Source organism: Nyctereutes procyonoides, unplaced genomic scaffold (assembly GCF_905146905.1).
Source record: "Nyctereutes procyonoides isolate TBG_1078 unplaced genomic scaffold, NYPRO_anot_genome, whole genome shotgun sequence".
Lineage (NCBI taxonomy): Eukaryota > Metazoa > Chordata > Mammalia > Carnivora > Canidae > Nyctereutes > Nyctereutes procyonoides.
This window is the reverse complement of record NW_026575142.1, coordinates 38,769,169-38,787,573: the sequence shown is the minus strand read 5'-3', so window position 1 is coordinate 38,787,573 and position 18,405 is coordinate 38,769,169. Positions and strand designations below refer to the sequence as shown.

The 18,405-nt window shown below is 43.0% G+C and overlaps 1 non-coding gene across 1 annotated transcript; it reads left to right on the top strand.

Moving 5' to 3' along the window:
* The first annotated feature begins 11,479 nt into the window (after positions 1 to 11,479).
* Positions 11,480 to 11,667, top strand: LOC129498975 (U2 spliceosomal RNA). Its single transcript, XR_008662248.1, has one exon. It is a non-coding gene; the product is annotated as a U2 spliceosomal RNA (small nuclear RNA).
* Positions 11,668 to 18,405: the final 6,738 nt, after the last annotated feature.

Genomic DNA, 18,405 nt, shown 5'->3' with positions numbered 1-18,405 from the left:
GATGACCAAGCTTGGAGTCAAGGAGGAGTGGTCAAGGTTTACTCTCTTGGCAGCAAGAAGTGACATTTGAAAAGCTTCAAAAAGCTAATTATCTGTATAATTCAAGGTAGGACATGTAAAATGTGATAAAGATGGTCATCAATCAACTCCCTATATCACAAATTTTAATTGGAGATGTAGCAATATTTTTAAGCATTTAAGGGAGTTTTTTAAATAAAATTACTCGGCAATATAACCATTAGTCATGGCATATTTGTTCACCATGCCTAGGGGTCCTGAGCAGTTCCTCCAGCTGGAGAGCAGTTCATAGTAAAAGACAGTGGGAAACAGAGGAACATAGATCTCAAAAAGCTCTAGCTTCAGTCAATCTTGGCTTTCAACTTATTTTTTAAGTAATCAGGCTTCTGAGAATCATGCACAGCAGATACCATATGTACAGCATCAACTCAAATATCTCCATGTCTTTCCCTGTACTCTCTGTCCAGCGACTGATCTGGACCCTATGAGTAGAGTCCTAGCAGGTCTCTTAAGCTCCAGGAAAATAACTTTCCTCTTCTATAAAACAGAATGATTCCTGAGGGCTTCAAATAGATAATAGGTGCCAGGTGCCTACCAGGAATGAGATATCACCTCATACCTGTCAAAATAGCTAAAATCAACACAAGAAACAACAGGTGTTGGTAAGGATGTGGAGAAAGGGAAACCCTCTTGCACTGCTGGTGGGAAGGCCAACTGGTACAACCACTCTGGAAAAAGTATAGGGAGGTTCCTCAAAAAGTTAAAAATAGAACTACCCTAAAACCCAGCAATTGCATTACTAGATCATTTACCCAAAGGATACAGAAATAGTGATTCAAAGAGGTACATGCCCCCTGGTGTTTATAGCAGTATTATCAACAATAGCCAATTATGGAAACAACTCAAGGGTCCTTCAGTGGATGAGTGAATACACACACACACACACACACACACACACACACACACAATGGACTATTATTCAGCCATAAAAAAGAATGAAATCTTGCCACTTGCAACAACATGGATGAAACTAGAGGGTATCATGCCAAGTGAAATAAGTCAGTCAGAAAAAGACCAATACCATATTATTTCACTCATAAATGGAATGTAATAAATGAAACAAATGAACAAATGGTAAGAGAGAGAGAGAGAGAGGCAAACCAAGAAATAGACTCTCAATTATAGAGAACACACTGATGGTCACCAGAGGGGAGGGGGATGGGGGATGGGGAAACAGATGATGGGGATGAAGGAGCACATCTGTCATGATGAGCACTGGGTATTGTATGGAAGTGTTTTTTGTTTTCTAAGATTTTATTTATTTATTCATGAGAGACACACACACACACAGAGAGAGAGAGAGAGAGAGAGAGGGAGGCAGAGACATAGGCAGAGGGAGAAGCAGGCTCCCTGTAGGGAGCCCGATGTAGGACTTAATCCCAGGACTCCAGGATCACAGCCTGAGCTGAAGGCAGATGCTCAACTGCTGAGCCACCCAGGCGTCCCTGAAAGTGCTGAATCATTGTATTGTACCCCTGAAACTAATATTAGACTGTATGTTAACTAACTGGAATTTAAATAAAAACTTTAAAAAATAAAAGATTTTGGACCTGCCGATTTGAAAGCTGATTGGAACTGTGATTTGGTGTGAATGGCACAGTGAAGGGCTGTTTTTGTTTCCTATTTCTAAATTAGCTGGTGTTTCATATTTTTCACATAAATGAGAGAAAGAGTATCCACTGGTAATTATTTTGTTCTCAGTGTTTTAGAAGAGGAGTATCTTGGTGAGTAAATTTATGTCTTTCTCAAAATCATAGCTAAGAGCAAAGACAAGAATCTGATAGAAGAAAAAAAAAAGTATCTTATAGAAGAAACAAAGATGCAGTAGAGATGATGAGGCAAGTGGTCCCTGCACCAGGGCTCCAAGATGTTCCTGATGACCTAAACAGGGACTGTGTGACAGTTGCTGAGAAGCATGCTCAATATTCAGTAGTCACAGTGGAGATGGTAAAGAGAATCAATCTTGTGCTGAAAGAATCCTGAGTTTCAAAATATCCTTCTTTATGGATGAAGAAGCCAAAGTCCAGAGAAATTCTTTTAAAAAATGATTCAAGTTCATTCAGCCATTTAGATGTGCACATCTCATGACCTCACTCAAGGCTTCCCTACTGGATACCATTAGTGACTTTATTGGGATTTCCTGTGAAGGTTGGAGATGGAAATCCTACAATGCTATATTATCCAAACCTAGATGTATTTTTAATTAATTCTAAATACATCCAATTGAAAGAATGAAAAGTTATGATTTAGGTAACAAATTATTTGTGTAAAACAGAATTATTCTGTTGCTAACTACATTCGAATTTGATGTAGAAAAATCTAAGCATGTTAACTTCACTGGTAAACTTTATATGAGGTAGCAAACCTGAGTCCAAAGGTAACATTCAAAATATAGTATCAAGAAAAAGCATAAAAGACTTTGAAGCGAGCAAATATGACTGCCTCCAGGTGATCTCTGTCTGGGCAATTATACAACTATATAGGTGACAGAGGACAAACAGTAATGCCAGTGATTCTTGCCCATATGAAGCAAGTTGTGTCTGGTGGAGTTGCGCTTGATTGCTGCCAGTTGATTATTTACCAGTTATAACATCACACTGACTTCCTCATTAATTAAAGACTGAAATAAAATTTTTGATGTGTGTTAATTCTATGTTTAAGAGAACCACTATTTTATCATTTCCTAAAATGGTCATTTAAGAGCATATAGAAGAGACAATGGCCAGTTGTCATCCAAAAGGCTAGAATCCAAGTTTTATCACTAATTAATAAATGAAACACTACCTCCCCTTAGACCCTCTAGAGCCTAAAGCTAATTCAGGTACAGGGGTGCTCACCACCCAACCAATGACCACAACCTTGCCCAGAAGCAGAGCAGGGGGTGATGAACAACACGGATATTTCTGTAATGGCATATTTTAACATTCTAATTGGGGAAATCTGGAATTGAAACATGCCACAGTGCAACATGAAGGAAACCCTGGGCAGAGGGGAGGAGCCAAGGCCACCTGTAGGCCCTGCAGTTGGGCACCAGGCAAACCCAGGACCTAAACTGGGCACTTCCTGTTTTCTCATCATTGCCTTCATGCACAACATGAGATGTCATCTTCACCACCAGAAAGGAATCTACTGCATGTGAAATGCTTTATGAAACTGATGAACATAGAGTCCTGAGGTGCCGGTGACTATTTAAACTCCAAGTCTTTATTTCCCCTGTTTCTTAAAGGAATATCAAATAAAATGATCTCAAAGGAAGCGTGTAACTCTAACTACTCTCAATTAATTCTGTAGTTATATATAAATGACCATGGTCATCTATGTTTTATTTGGTTTTTAAATCTGTTTTAAAAAATATCAGATGTGAACCAGGATTAATCTGATTTCATTATAGTGCTTGGAGAAATTATTTCTAACAAGTAGTTAAAAATGTATGTCTGCATAGAAGTTGCATGAAACAGCTACCAGTCTGAAGTTCATGTTAGAGAATATTTCCAACGGAAATAGAAAGGTAAGCTGGAGTAATAAAATCCAGAGGAGGCAAGTAATATCACGTCTGATTGACATTTCCATGGAGCTTCACATCACCGTGGGATGCAGGTGCAGTTTCTCTTTCATCCCTGTGTTTAAAGGTTGTAAATGTCATTCACTCAGGCGGAGGCAACAGGAAGTTGACAGCAGAGGTTCCCTGAGAGCTGGCAAAGATAATGATTGTCTCAAACTGTGTTTATACATAGTGTCATCTCTGTGTTTAAACAATTAGAGAGTCATTTTGACCTCCCTTGGAATCTTACTAAGTTTTATTTGGAATACGAAAAGGCTTTCTGGTTTTACCTTAGTCTCTTTAAATGTGACTTGATACACTAAACAGAAGGGATCAAGTCTGACAGCAAATGGCCTGTTTGAATCTCAAGGAGACTGGATGCTCTCAGAAACGTATCTCAAGGACATAGCCTCCAAGACCTTTACTCTTGGGTTTCTGAGTTGGGATGCTTAGAATTTTTTAGAAGATCCCCAAGACCACCCTACCTCTAAGTATCTCCAATCCCCCATCAGAGGTCTAAACCTCAGAGCCTCCAGAAGGGGCTAACCTACCAAAGTCACTTTTCCTGGACAAGTAAGGGCCAAAAACTTGGCGGGGGGGAGTGCCACATATTTCATAAAGAACTGCATCTCCCTACAGGGACCCCACTTCTTAGCTCATACATGGGGACATGAAAGTCTCTACTGAACCTCCTTACCCAAGATCATGCCTTCCCCAGAGCAGGATCATAGCTAATACCTGGTTGAAGCAGGGGTATAAAGGACCCTGGCTACTTTAGCTAATTCAAAACAACTTTGATGGGCCATCTTTGCCTCAGAGCTCTCATGCAGTTGACCAAGGCTATCCCTCAGGCTGCATCTCAGCCCAACTTCTCCCTTTGCCCAATCCTGCTTCCTCCTTTATCCTTCTAAGGGCTGGAGATACCAGGGGACTTCTTAATAAATGTCCTGCCCACTAAACTCTATCTCAGAGTCTGCTTCTGGAGATCCTAACCTACAAAAGGAGCAGGAGACATGGGAGTACACATGCTCAGACCTCAACTTTAGGACACGGGGAATCGCCCTGAAAGAGCCAGGCTAAGCTCTTATTCCTTGGAGATCCCCCACTTGTTATTACTCTAAAGGTAACCTGGAACAACTTTCCACCCAGCACAGGATCTAGCACACAAAGATATTCTTTTTGGAAGATATTAATTTGGCATCATTGTCCCAGTTTCTTCCTGATTATGGGGCTCTGAACCCTTATGGCCTCAAAATGGAAGTAACTGCTATGGAGGCTGGCAACAGGCTCTCTTAGATTCTCTGTCATATGTCCCTAACATGACAACCTAGACAGGTTCTTTGGATTTGTTTTTTATTCTTTATAAAACAGAGATGTGGAGAAAAAAATTAATCTTTAATTCCAATAACACTAGTCAATAACATAAGGGAAAAACCAATGTCTCTTTAGTTAAAGACCACAATATAAAGAGTTGTTGATTTCCAAAGTCATGCTATTCATTGAATAATACTAATAAATGGAAGCCATGGATTTCTTCTATCTCAAATACAAACAGCCACAGTCAAAGACACTTTCAGAAAAAAAAATATGTAAAGGCTCATGTGACACACACGGATTTTTTATGTGTATAGATCTGTCAGCTGTGGTCAGTAAAACACAAATTGTAAACATCCATGATATAATATGTTGTTTGTTATTTATGATGCATAATGAAAAAGGTTTTATATTCCCAACAATATTGGGACTGCAGGAAATTTATTACTACAGATACTGTTCCTACATATTATTTATATTACACAACTTTCATAGAATGGTATTAAGAGCATCAAACAAAAGAGCTTAAGCTAAAATGCCTTAATAACCATAAAACACAACAAATGTGGATTCTATCTGAGAACAAGTGTGGGAGTGAATAGCCCTATGTTGTGTGAGAAAGCACAGCACATTTGTAATCCAGCAAGACTAGAGGAATGTTGACACTGAATAGATCAGTCTGTTGATGCCACAAATGTCTCATGTCCTACTTTCAATGTCCCAAGAGACACAAAGAATCTCTCCTGTCCTCAGTGACACTCAACAGTCAGAGATCTATGGCAACTCCTTAATGACGCCAAGTCAACAATGACTTACTGAATGTGGGCACAGGAGAGGCACAGGAGTGCTGCCTGGTGGAACTCAGCCCACATGGAAACATAAAGCAGGGGAAGGAAGTCTCCCTTCACCTTAACAGAACACAAATTATATCTCTTTAGGAAAAATTTAAAAAGTTTTGTGAACCACAAACTATCTAGCAAGGTGTTAATCGGATGAGTTCTATTTCAGTGAGCAGAGATGGGGGAAGCATTTCTGGAAGAAGACTTGGATTAAATACAGTAAAGATGAAAGCAAGCCCAGGGAAGCCAGTCCTTCTGGAAGGGTGGTGGGCTGGGAATCAAGGATGGTATGTGAAAGGTGGTTTGGATTCATGCTGGAGAATCCTGGGTCTTGCCCACTAGGGTTTTGAAACACAGAAGGCACAGGAAAAGTATTAAAGGGTTTTGATCAATAACCCCACATGATTACTTGAGATGGTCAGAATGCAGAATTAACTGGAGTGGGAGGCAGAAACTAAATAAGCCAAAAGGCAACTCTTAAGCCAGAGATAATTAGGATGGTGCGTGGCAAGTGTTATAAAATCAAGAAATAGCTGTTGGTAGAGTAGGCTATGAAGTGGCAGTAGAAAAGGGGAAACAGACCCAAGAGAGATGGAGAAAGGAAAATCGATTGGGCTCATTAATGCATTGAATTTGGGGGCCACCCCAAAATAATGCATTCAGAGCTATTTTGACTTGGAGAGTGGTCAGCCTAACCAGGCAACACATCCATCTCGCAGGATCCGGTATTGATGTGATGGGTCTAACTTTCATCAAGTAGCCGAAGAAAAACCCTTCTAGAATCATTTTGTCTTCCAACCGCACCCCTCTGTTATTGGTGTCATTTAGAAGCTGCTTTTTTCCCCCTAGAGTTCCCAGAGCCCATTTAAATGCTATCTAAAAGGGGTCACTTCATACAAAAACAGGTAAGAAATTTCACACAAAGCATAACCTAGAAGTATTCTGGAAGCAGCTGGGATGTAACTATAACTCAGTAAGCAGAAATCTAATGTATGGTATAGTGTTCTCTCCTGAGAAACCATGTGGTCAGGGGCAATTATTGTGCAGGACTTTAAGTCACATCCTGAGTGTTCCCACAGCCCTTGGCCAAATCACACCAAGCTGCTAGTATCTCCCTTAGAAGTGATGAAAATAAAAATCATCTCATTCTTTTTTTTAAATATATAATTTTTTTATTGGAGTTCCATTTACTAACATATAGTATAACACCTAGTGCTCATTCCATCAGGTGCCCCCCTCAGTGCCTTTCACCCAGACACCCCATCCCCCTGCCCACCTCCCCTTCCACTACCCCTTGTTCGTTTCCCAGAGTTAGGAGTCTCTCATGTTTTGTCACCCTCTCTAATTTTTCCCACTCATTTTATCTCCTTTCCCCTATAATCCCTTTCAATATTTTTAATATTCCCCATATGAGTGAAACCATATGATGATTGTCCTTCTCCGATTGACTTACTTCACTCAGCATAATACCCTCCAGTTCCATCCACTCTTTTCTAAATACCTCCTAGGAGGGCAATATGTCTCCAAACAGGAATCAGAAGCACTCCAAAGCTAGGACAAATATCCAGACCAGCTCGGTTTGTCCATTGTTTTATAAGGAAAAGACTTAAAATCCAAGGAACACACATGTTATTATTACTGAAGAAATGAGTAATTAGTGATCCATCAAGATTCATTAAGTCTGGGGTGTGCAGATTTCTAAAATGATCCAGTAATAACTGAGTCACCCTAAAGAATCCTCTTCTCTTGAGTTAGGAAGGTCCTGTGACCACGTGGGACGTCACCCAAGTGCTGAGGTCTGTAATATGGCGCAGTTAACCTAACCAAGCAAGCCATTAAGATGGATACACTTGTTCCTGAAGACCGATGTTCAAAATGGAACAGAATTTAATGCAAGAGAAACTCTTCACTGCCTACTTTGAAGATGGAGAGGGCCACGTGTGCTGCTTCTGAGCCGATAACCCCCAGCTGACAATCTGCAAAGGAATGGAGACCTCAGTCCCACAGTCATGAAAAACTGGATTCTGCCATCAGTCTTAACGAGCTTGGAAGCAGGTCCTTGCCCACGTGTTGGGAAGTGTCAGCGGTTCTTTTTTTTTTTTTTTTCCATGAGATTCAGCTGAGTCTAGACTTCTGACCTACAGAACTACAGATGGGCATTGTTCTAAAGTGCTAAGTTTAGTTTGCCATGCAGCAATGGAAAACTAAAACGAAGGTTCTCAAGACAATTTGCTTCATTTTGCTGTAATTATTATTATTATTATTATTATTTAAAGATTTTATTTATTTATATGAGAGGGAAAAAAAGAGAGAGCGTACATGAGTGGGGGAAAATACAGACAGAGAAGCAGACTTCCCACTGAGCAGGGAGCCCGGCACAACTCAGGGCTCGATCTCAGGGTCCTGAGATCATGACTTGAGCCAGAGTCAGATGTTTAACTGACTGAGCCACTCAGGCACCCCTGTAATTATTATTATTATTTAGCTTCTCAAATATCTTGGTCTGGGTCCCAACAAGAAGCAGTATGTCAACCAGTAGCCTAAGGAAATGTTGGTAGGGAGGTGTTTGCAGAGATATGGGCAGAAGTAAGAAAAGTCAACAAGGGTAACATGCAGCCCCCTGTGGCTGGCAGCACCAGAAGGCCCTAATGACTAGACCCACAGGCAAAGGGGTGGGGTGCTTCCAGAACCCAGGGAGAAGTTAGACAAGATGCTGAAGACCTCCTAAGTGGAAACCAGAAGATCATTTGCCAGTGCCACCAGCCAAATCCAGTGGAAAGAGAGACCAGAGCTGGTTCATGGGGATCCATCTTCTAGAACACACAGCAAGTGGAGAAGGGTGGAGAGGACACTGAAAAGCAAGTAATAGTCACCAGCAGAGCAGAGATGTCGATGCCTGAAAGGGGCCTAATGGTAGCAGTCAGAGGATGCTTGTAGGATGTCCGCCCTCTGAAGAAGAGGTGACCCATTGTAAACTAAGAAACCGGCAATGCCTGTGATAGATGTCCTTCTCCTTAAGCTCGGACAACCTTCGACATGGGCAGACTTGAAGCAAACACATCAAAGCAGGACTCCCAATTTCTGCTTATGGGGGAGATGTGCAAAAGTGGAAGAGAGAGGAGAGAAGCATTGAGTCAGAGGAGAGAAGTGACATTTGCAATGAGCCAGCTGAGTTTGCAAGAGAGAGGAGGAGGGCAAGAGCCTCCAGAGAAAGGGGACACTGAGTGCCAGGGCACGCAGTGGGCCTCTTCAGGCAACATGTGTGTGGCTATGTGTGAATCACAGTGGAGAGGACTGTGACATCAGACCAGGAGGAGGTCAGGTGGCGCAATGAGCTGAAGTGACAACAGAAGCAATCAAATAATAAGATGCCTGCAATCCACAGATGCCTCCAATTTGAATATAAGCCCTCTCAGTGAAAAACTTCTCAGGATTAACATTCAGAGATGAAATTCCCTTTTACTCATAAATTAAAATCCAGAGAAATAAAAGTGAAAAAGATTCTAAGCCAAAGGAATTAAAGCCCAAAATCTACAGTCTAAGGAAAAATTTTTAAGAGTCAAAAAAAAAACCCTTTAAAGAAAAATTTAAGTTTAAAGAAATTAAAATGGAAAAAAGTACTGTTATTTCCTCCATTTCCTCTCAAATGGGAGCACCGTCAGGCTCCTTCAGAAGCCAGGCTGGAGTCCTCTGCCCTACAAGCTGTCATGGGTCCTGTAAGATGTTAGAGATCGAGCTCGTTCAACACCAACGTGCTCATAATCCTCACTCTTGAAAGAATCTAAAGAATTAACCAAACCAGAAGACAATCTCAGCCCTGGTGGCACACCACAAAGTTTAGAAAATTCAGACCCCCCCCACGTAGAGTCCATGGGAATTCTGGGCTCGCGGGCATCGCCAACACCACATGGGACTGAGGTGGCAGGGGCTGGTGGCCCTGCCAAGGTGCCTGGACCTTCTCCGTTCATATGCATGCTTCATTGTCCCACCAGACTTCACTCACAAAGCACACATGCAGAGATAAAATTAATAATTTCAAATTGTGACCCCATGGAGCATTAGAATAATACAGGGCCCTTCTGAGCATGGGGGGCATGCAGCCAGCCCTGGATGGAGTCTGCAGCCTGTGACGTGAGCTCAGGTGAATCCAGTCTTCCATCACGCCTGCTCTGGGCACTGCACTTACCACATGTAGGAGGAAACGTGTCCTAGCTCTTCATCTTGGAGAATCGGGTGTCATTGAGAGACCCTTCCCTTTCCACAAATACAAATGTTTTCCACCTCTCTTTTTCCTCCTGATTTCCCTCTCTCTTTCTTGCCCCTGGGTCTGGGGACCATGGGCTTTGTCTAATGTTTAATGTTTTTTTTATGAGTCCAGCCAGGCCACAATGATGGCCACTGTCCCTTCCCACTGTGGCATTGGAGGACTCTGCCCAACACACCCCACTGGACACCTTCCCCTCATTCCCACCTGTCTTCCCACTGAAGAACTGCCCCCAGCAGACTTATGAACGAGTTCCCATCAGCGTCTTTGGAGTCCACCACCTGGAAGCCTAGAGACTCCATGTGCTCTTAGAGATGCTTCATCAGCTGACCCGTGTTCAGGCTCTGCTTAGCGTGTCTTTGTTACACTGCTTTTCTTCCTGAAATGGGGGGAGTATGTGTCTTGTGTTTTATTTCCAGCTTCTCCTTGCCACTACTTTCAGGAAGGCTCTAGGAAGCCGAGTTCTAACACTTCAACCCGCTTCTTATTTGATGCCTTCCCCGTGAAATGGAAAGTCAGTCCAACTTGCTGGAATTCCAAATCTTCCTTCCTTTGATCTTCTTTTAGTGTTCCAACCTCCAACATATTTGTTTTTCAAACATATCCCACCAGATTTCGTCTAGTGAAGTATCCCACAGTGACAGAGATGAAATCAGGAAGTTCAGAATCTGCCAAAATCATCTGCTACTCAGAGGAATATATTGCCTACATGTTCCTGAGTTAGATAATTCTACCTGGGGATTGTCTGCATCAAAGCCAATCCAATCCATTCCTAATGGCATGTTACATGTCCTGGTGCACCTTGCATGGTTCATCTTCAGCATGCCTTCTCTTGGGGTCCTAATTCCTTCACTGCCTTGGATATGCTATTGTGGAGTAAAGTCCCACCAAGACTTTCTCAGAGGTTCTGTGCATACTTGGTGCTGACCTCCCCAGTCTCCCTTTCTTAAATGCCCACTTTCCAATCTCACACTGACCCAGTCCTCAGTGGCCATCGTCACAGTGGTTCTGCCAAGACCCCTTGGCGGTGGCTCTGAGACCTTGGCCCAAGTCCCTAATCTCTCCTAGGGGTTGCCCCAGACTATTTCCTCAGAATCCCCCCTCCCCTCCTATTAGATTTTCTGGTCCCCTGTCATCCTTATGGATCTGACAAAAGCATGGAATCTCATTTTAAATATTCTTCTTAAGAGAAGTTAGATGGAAGTCATCCCATTTTCCCTTTCTTTCCTCAAATGGCTCTGCTTCTGTCCCTTACTACTGCTCTTCTGAATCCAAGTCCCAGGGACAGCCCCAGGGTCACTGCGGTGCTCGTTGGTTCCAGAAACAACTGACTATGAGCACGTCAGCTGTGTCTTATCCTTTGGTTTTGCAATACTTTTATTCCATTTTTTGTCTCTATCTTAACCCAGATAGATGGCTATTCTCCTTATAATCAGGGCCCTGATCACTTCTCGGCCTTTTGACTAAGATCAAGTGTAGTATCTGTTCTTATCAGTTTAATATCTGATATGTTCTCTATCCGAGGACAATATATTAAATGGATTTTTGGAGCTGGGAGATGGAATAGGAGCTTGCTCTGTCCACTCCACGCATCGACCTGGTATTGCAATCAGGGCCCTGTTGTTTTATTTGTATATTAATGAAATTTGCTACCTTGTATGTCTAAAGCAATCACTTGGGGGTTGTGAGGCACAAAAATAAAGGTGGTTTCCATCTGTACCTTCTCCCACAGCGTCCCCTTCCAGCCCCAAGACTTGAAACACCACCCTCAGATTACTAACTCTGAATTAACATTTCTCCCGAACACTAAACTCAGGGCTGCCTTCTCAACACATCCATGAGGATTCCTGATCACCATCACAGATTTACATACTCAAGATCACACTCTTCGTCTCCCCTCGCACACTTGCCTTTCGGTCAGCTGTCCTCAGTTCCCAGTTGTTCAAGCTAAAAACTAGATTCCGTCCTTGATTTTTTTTTTTGCCCTATTTCATCAGCAAATCCTATCATTATAACCTCCAAAATATTTCCCAAACATGCCCTCCTCTCTTCACACCCATCTCTGCCACCCTCTTCATCTCTCACCTCTCATCTCTCTACACCTGCTGCTGCCCTCCTACAACCCTGAGACCACAAAAGCTAGAGTGAATTTTTCAAAACATAGATCAGATCCTCAGGGTCATGAGATGGAGCCTTGTGTTGGGCTCTACACTGAGCACAGAGCCTCCCCCTCTCTCTGTCCTCCCCCCCCCCCACTCTGCTTACACTCTGTCTCTCTCTCTCTCAAAACAAAACAAAACAAAAACCATAGATCACATCATGTTACTCCTCTAAGTAGAAATCTTTGATGGCTTTGCATTCTTCCTGAAATATAATTCATTTTCCCCTTAGGCTGACCAGTCCACAAGTAATATTTCCCATCTGATCTCACCTTCCCTCCCCGACCCAGGCCATGATTTTTCAGCCCCATGGATTCTCAATCTGTTCCTAAAATGTGCACTCAATCTTGCCTCCTCTTGGTGATTGTGCACTAGCTAGTCCTCTGCCTGAAGTGTTCTTTCCTTGGATCTTTACATGGCAGGCTCTTCCCTGCACATCTTGGCACAACCCAACACCTGCCCCTCGGCCCCTTTAATGGGCCTTGCAATGAGCATTCAATCAAAATTACCCAATGAGGTTCTTTTGCATCAGATTTCTTCACTGTATGTCTTGCATCACACTTATTCAGCAATCTAGAATACTCTGGGTTGTTTATAGCTTCACTGGTTTATTACATATCGTAGAATTGTCGGCTTCATGAGAACAGTAACCTGGCTGTGATATTTACCTCCTATTTCCTATTACAGTGCCTGGCAGAGCAAGAAAGAGTGTCATCCTTGCACATCTAAGAAACAAAGGGCTATCTGAGCAGTGAGTGCTTCTCTTGCAAAAAGTGAGGCAATTCAGTTAAGCTCTGATAAGAAAGGAGAGGATCCAGAAAATCGAGGAAACAACACAGAAAGAGCCAGAGGAAGAGTGCTGAAAACTTGGGCAATAATATTGCTGTTGGAGGCCAGAAAAGCAAAGCAAAACCCACTCCTGTGTTTCCAGTCCCAACACACATCCACCCATCATCACAGAAACCTGCTCTGGCTTCCTCATCTCCAGCCTGATCAGTATAGTAGTCACCCCTCTACAAACTCATCCATCCTCCATGACATGGACCTTTCCAAACACGTCTCTTGTCATGTCACTCCCTGTTTATTTATTTTTTAAGATTTATTTATTTATTCATGAGAGACACACACAGAGAGAGAGAAAGAGGCAGAGACATAGGCAGAGGGAGAAGCAGGCTATTCACAGGTGCCCAATGCGGGACTCGATCCTGGATCCCCGGCTCACGACCTGAGTGGAAGGCAGCCGCCCAACCGCTGAGCCACCCAGGCATCCCTCACTCTCTGTCTAAAAAGCAAAGTTAGCTATGGGCAAGGGAAGTGCAACGCGAGATGATTCTGGTGTACTTGGTAAGAAAATGCTCAAAATGAAAGAAGGGAGGAAGGAAGGAAGAAAAAAAGATAAATGGATGGATAGATAGAAGGGAAGGAGGGAGAGAGGAAGAAAAGGAAGGAAGAGAGGGAGGAAGGAGGCATGGAAGGAAAGCAGGAAGGAAGGAAAGAAGGAGGGATGGACAGAAGGAAGGGGAAAGATATTTCACAAAGTACCTGGCCAATAGTCTCCAAACACATCAGGGGATGAAAGAAAGAACCGGTGAGGAGATAGGCAGAGACTAGGAAGACATGAGGGTTGAAAGCATCATGAAACCTGCATCAGATCCTGCAACAGAAGAGGACATACTTGGGAAACTGATGAAATATTACTTGTCTACAGTTGAGTTCATAATATTATACCAGTGTTAATTTCTGACTTTGTCTAATGCACCAGGGTCGCATAGATGTTAACATTAGAGGAGGTAAGGGGAGGGGTGTGCAGGAACTCTGTGCACTATCTTTTCAACTCTCTTGTTAAGCCCCAAATTATTTCAAGTAAAAACTTTTTTTTAAATAAGTGAAAAGGCCATTAGTGAGCTTGCCAAGGTCACTAGAATAGAGTCTCCATTGTGTCTCCCGTGGCCCCAGCTCCTGTTGCTGTCTATCTGGATCCACCTGTCAAGATCGCTGATGAAAGGCGCCATCCCCTCACACACATACAGGCACCATCACTACCCAACCACACTACACCATTCACAGGCTCCCCAAGCAGCACATGCTTCATTCCCAAGGCCCTGGGCCTTCATTGCTCCATCTTGGATCCTGTTTCTCAACCAAGCCCTTTATAAATAATTCAAACCAAAAATCACTTCTGTGTAACTTTCCCGAGCCTCCATTTCCACCAAAGGCAGAACTGCCAACTCTTCCCTGTGGCCCCCATCCCCACAGACACGAGCTTACTTCTGCCATGTCCCCTACCACATCACCTGCACAATCTCCCCCTGCTCCCTCGCCACCAACTAGATTCTTGGTGCCTGAGGACAGGACTGGTGTGTATTTCTCTCTATAGTCCTCAATCAATCTAACTATGTACGTGGGGTTAATTGAGAAGGAGGGTCTTCCAGGAGCTGGATAAACCTGTCTGGTTAATCACCATCTGCAGACAGTGCCTTCAGGAGTTTCTGACGGTGAGTCCTGAGAGATGGTGCTCATCTGTCACTATCCTCGCCTACCAGAGCATGGGATCTGCCAGCAGCCATCTGTAAAGGGCCAGCTCAAAAGGTCACTTCCTTGGAATCTATGAAAAACCAGTGTCTAAGCTGAACTGTGTAAATGGTGAAGAAAAGTTTGCTACCCGAGAAAATGTATCATTTGTAGACATATCTGAATATACCATTCATGTAAACAGGGTCACAGGAATAGGAACAGCCTTTTCAAGGGTAGCCCTTTCTCTGGCCAACTCAGGTTAATCCATATATTTAAAAGTAATAAACCTGAATTCTTTTATAAAGTCTAAAGTTCACCCTTTTCCTCCAATTTTGCTAGACTGCTCCTTCACGTTCCCAAGAGCCCCTATGACTTCGGATTCCAGACCAATGCCGCTCCCACCCAGGCGGGCTTGGAGGATCTGAAAGGAGGACAAGCATCTCATGGTTCACATCGGATAGTGGCTCTGCACCAGGACTGCACACTAACTGGTGGGAGCACTTCCAGTCTGGCTTTTTCAGGTGAGTGAAGACATTTTTTTTCAAAGTTGCATCTATACGTTTCATATTGATTTCTCACAATTCCAAAACAGACTCAAGTAGAAGTGAAATCTGGGATTTCAAAGCCTGCTTGTGATTCAGGGCATAGAATGTTTCATTCACGTGGCCCACAGGGGACTCTGTGCTTCCACCTTGGCATCAGTTTCCCCACGTGCACCTTCAATATTTGATCACAAGGATGAAAACAACTGTATCTACAACTGCAGCCTTGGGGTGCAAAACTCAACCTTAATTCAGTTTCCTGTTAGTGCAGGTAAAAAGAAAAAAGAAAGGAAATAGCATTTATTTCTCAGAAAAGAAGCCTACTGTTTTTTTGAAAATGAAGCTTTTATTGAGTTTCTTTTCACAGCAGAGCAATGCAAGGAGATCTATGAGCAACTGTTTCCTTCCATCTTCTGCTGGGCCTCAGCAACGCTCAACCCATCCCCTCTGGGTCTCTGTCAAGGAGAAGGGAGATGAGAGAAGCCTGGCATCTACCTGCCCCCAAAATATCTCCCAATGACCTGCCAGTCCTCCTGAGGTCTCCTTGTGAAAGCACAGATGTGATCACATCAAAGCTTCTGTTTTAGATGCAACAGTCTGCTTGATTTTCCCATCATGGTGTAAATATCTATCCGTTTGTTAGATATGTGCAGGGCATACCTAACCAATGATTAATCCGCCCAAACAGCCTACAATTGCAGTATTCTTTCTCCTACCTCTACCTCTACTCTGTCACCCTCATCACACCCTACTGGTCACCAAGACCTGTGGTGGCCCCTCAGAAAGACATCTGTGTTGTATCTCTGTTCCCATTTTCAATCCACTGATGCAGGATCAGCTTTACTTTTTCTGCCCTGGAACTGCAATTAAGAATGGCTTTTACATCCCTTTCCAGAAGGCTACAAAGGAAAAGGGACTAGGAAGAGGAAACAGATGGATCCCAGCCCAGAAGCAAATGGGAGCTAATGGAGGATTAAAGACAAGGATAAATGGGAGCAAAACAGATGCAGGCTGATCTCATTTGCATCACACCTAAGATCCAGAGTAAACAGTAGTCCAAATTTGGTGCAACTGTGCAACCTTCTCCTTTGCTGAAAACAAAAAACTTTTCTTGGACCTAAAAGAAAAGTTGAGCTTGATGGGCAGACCACCACCCCAAAATCTGGAGAGACAGACACAACCAGAGAGATCTGTTTGCCTGGAGCAAAAGCCCCTGGAGCCGTCAACTGGTAGAAACACTTACTGGGTGCTAAATTTGGACTAGCAAGAAAGTAAGAAATTGGGACGCCTGGGTGGCTCAGTAGTTGAGCTCAAGGCATGACCCTGGGGTCCCAGGATCGAACCCCACATCGGGCCTTACACAAGGAGCCTGATTCTCCCTCTGTCTCTCTCTGTGCATCTCTCAAGAATAAATATATAAAATCTTTAAAAGAAAAAAAAAGTAAGTAAGTAAGAAGTCTAAACAGGCAGAACAGCAGCAGGATTAGAATCAGATGTGACAAGAAGTTCCTAGAAACCACACCTTGTGGGGGCAAGGAGTGCACATTCTCATGGGCTTTACTATCAGAAACTACACCAGGCATTTTGAAAATGAAGAATCACTCAAGACTACAGCAGAGAGAAAGGAAGAATAATCTTCAAGAATGTGCCCAGACCTTCTCCATAGTAAAGATTTACTTTTCAGGGAAAAATACATTGCCAGAACCTTATTCCAGGTGCGTCATGGGCTTTCCTCCTGCTCCAGCCTCTGTCTCATGGGGAAAAATAGTCTACAGGGCCAGCATTCAAGGAAATAAATGGAAGGAAGTGAGGAAGGGACATAAGGGTAACCTGTGCCAATGGAGAGACACTGGTGAAAGTCACAACCCCTAGGCCCAGGCCCAAGTCACTGTGACCAGATTACAGGGCACTGGAATGTTCCCTGGCCCCTTCGCCTTGCTACCAACCCCAACAGGACTCCTGGAACATAAAACCATGGAACAGAGTCAAGATCACAGCAAAACAAATTCACTCTAAGAAAAGTTCAAAGGGAATCTAAAGACAATAGGAGAGACAAAAACATGGAAATCAGAGAAATTTTAAGCCCCTAGCACCTACAGTCATAGTAAACATTTAACACACACACACACACACACACACACACAAAACAGACCAACTCCTAGCCAGGTTAATATAAATCTTCACACCAAAGACCTACTTAGCTCTATTCTTGTTATTCAGCCTTCAAAACACAGATAAGGTAGCAAAGGAGCAAAAGAAAAATAGTCTAAACATGCAGAACCGCAGCAGGATTAGAATCAGATGTGACAAAGACATTAGAATCAGAAGCCAAAGAACTGTAAAGGACTATGATTAGTATGTTCAGTATTAGTGTGTTTAAATAATCATGACTAGTATGTTAAGTGGGTCAAGAGACAACATGCAAAAACAGATGGTTCTATGGACCGAATGTTTGTGTTCTCCCAAAAGTCTGCTGTTGACATCTTAACCTTCAGTGTGATGGTATTTGGAGGTCAGGCCTTTGGAAAGTGGTTGCATCTTTAGGACAGAGCCCTCATAAGGGGTAATGGCACCTTGATAAAACAGACCTGTAAAAGCTCCCTTGCTCCTTCTACTATATAAGATCACAGCAAAAAGATAGACACCTGGGGGGCAGGGTCTCATCAGGTCAAATCTGCTGGTGCCTTGATCTCAGATGCCCAGCTTCCACAACTGTGAGCAATGCATTTCTTATGTTTAAATGCCACCTGGTCTGTGGCATTTTGGCATAGCAGCCTGAAAAGACTAAGACAAATGGCTAATGTAAGCAAGGAGATGGAAAATCTCAGAAAGAACTGAAAGTAAATGCTAGAAATCGGAAACACGGTAACAGAAATGAAAAATGCTTTTAATGGGCTCATCAATAAAACAGACACGACAAAGGAAAGAATCAGTGAGCTTGAGGATATGTCAATAACAAAAGGAGAAGAAGATAGAAGTCAGCCAAGAAATAATAGGAATGATAATGGCTCAGATTTTTTTCAAAATTAATGACAACACCAAGTCACACATCTAGAAAGTTCAGAAAATACCAAGCAGTATTACTACCAAAACACATGGGTGCATGGACATGCACACACACTTAGACACATCACATTCAACCTATAGAAAACCA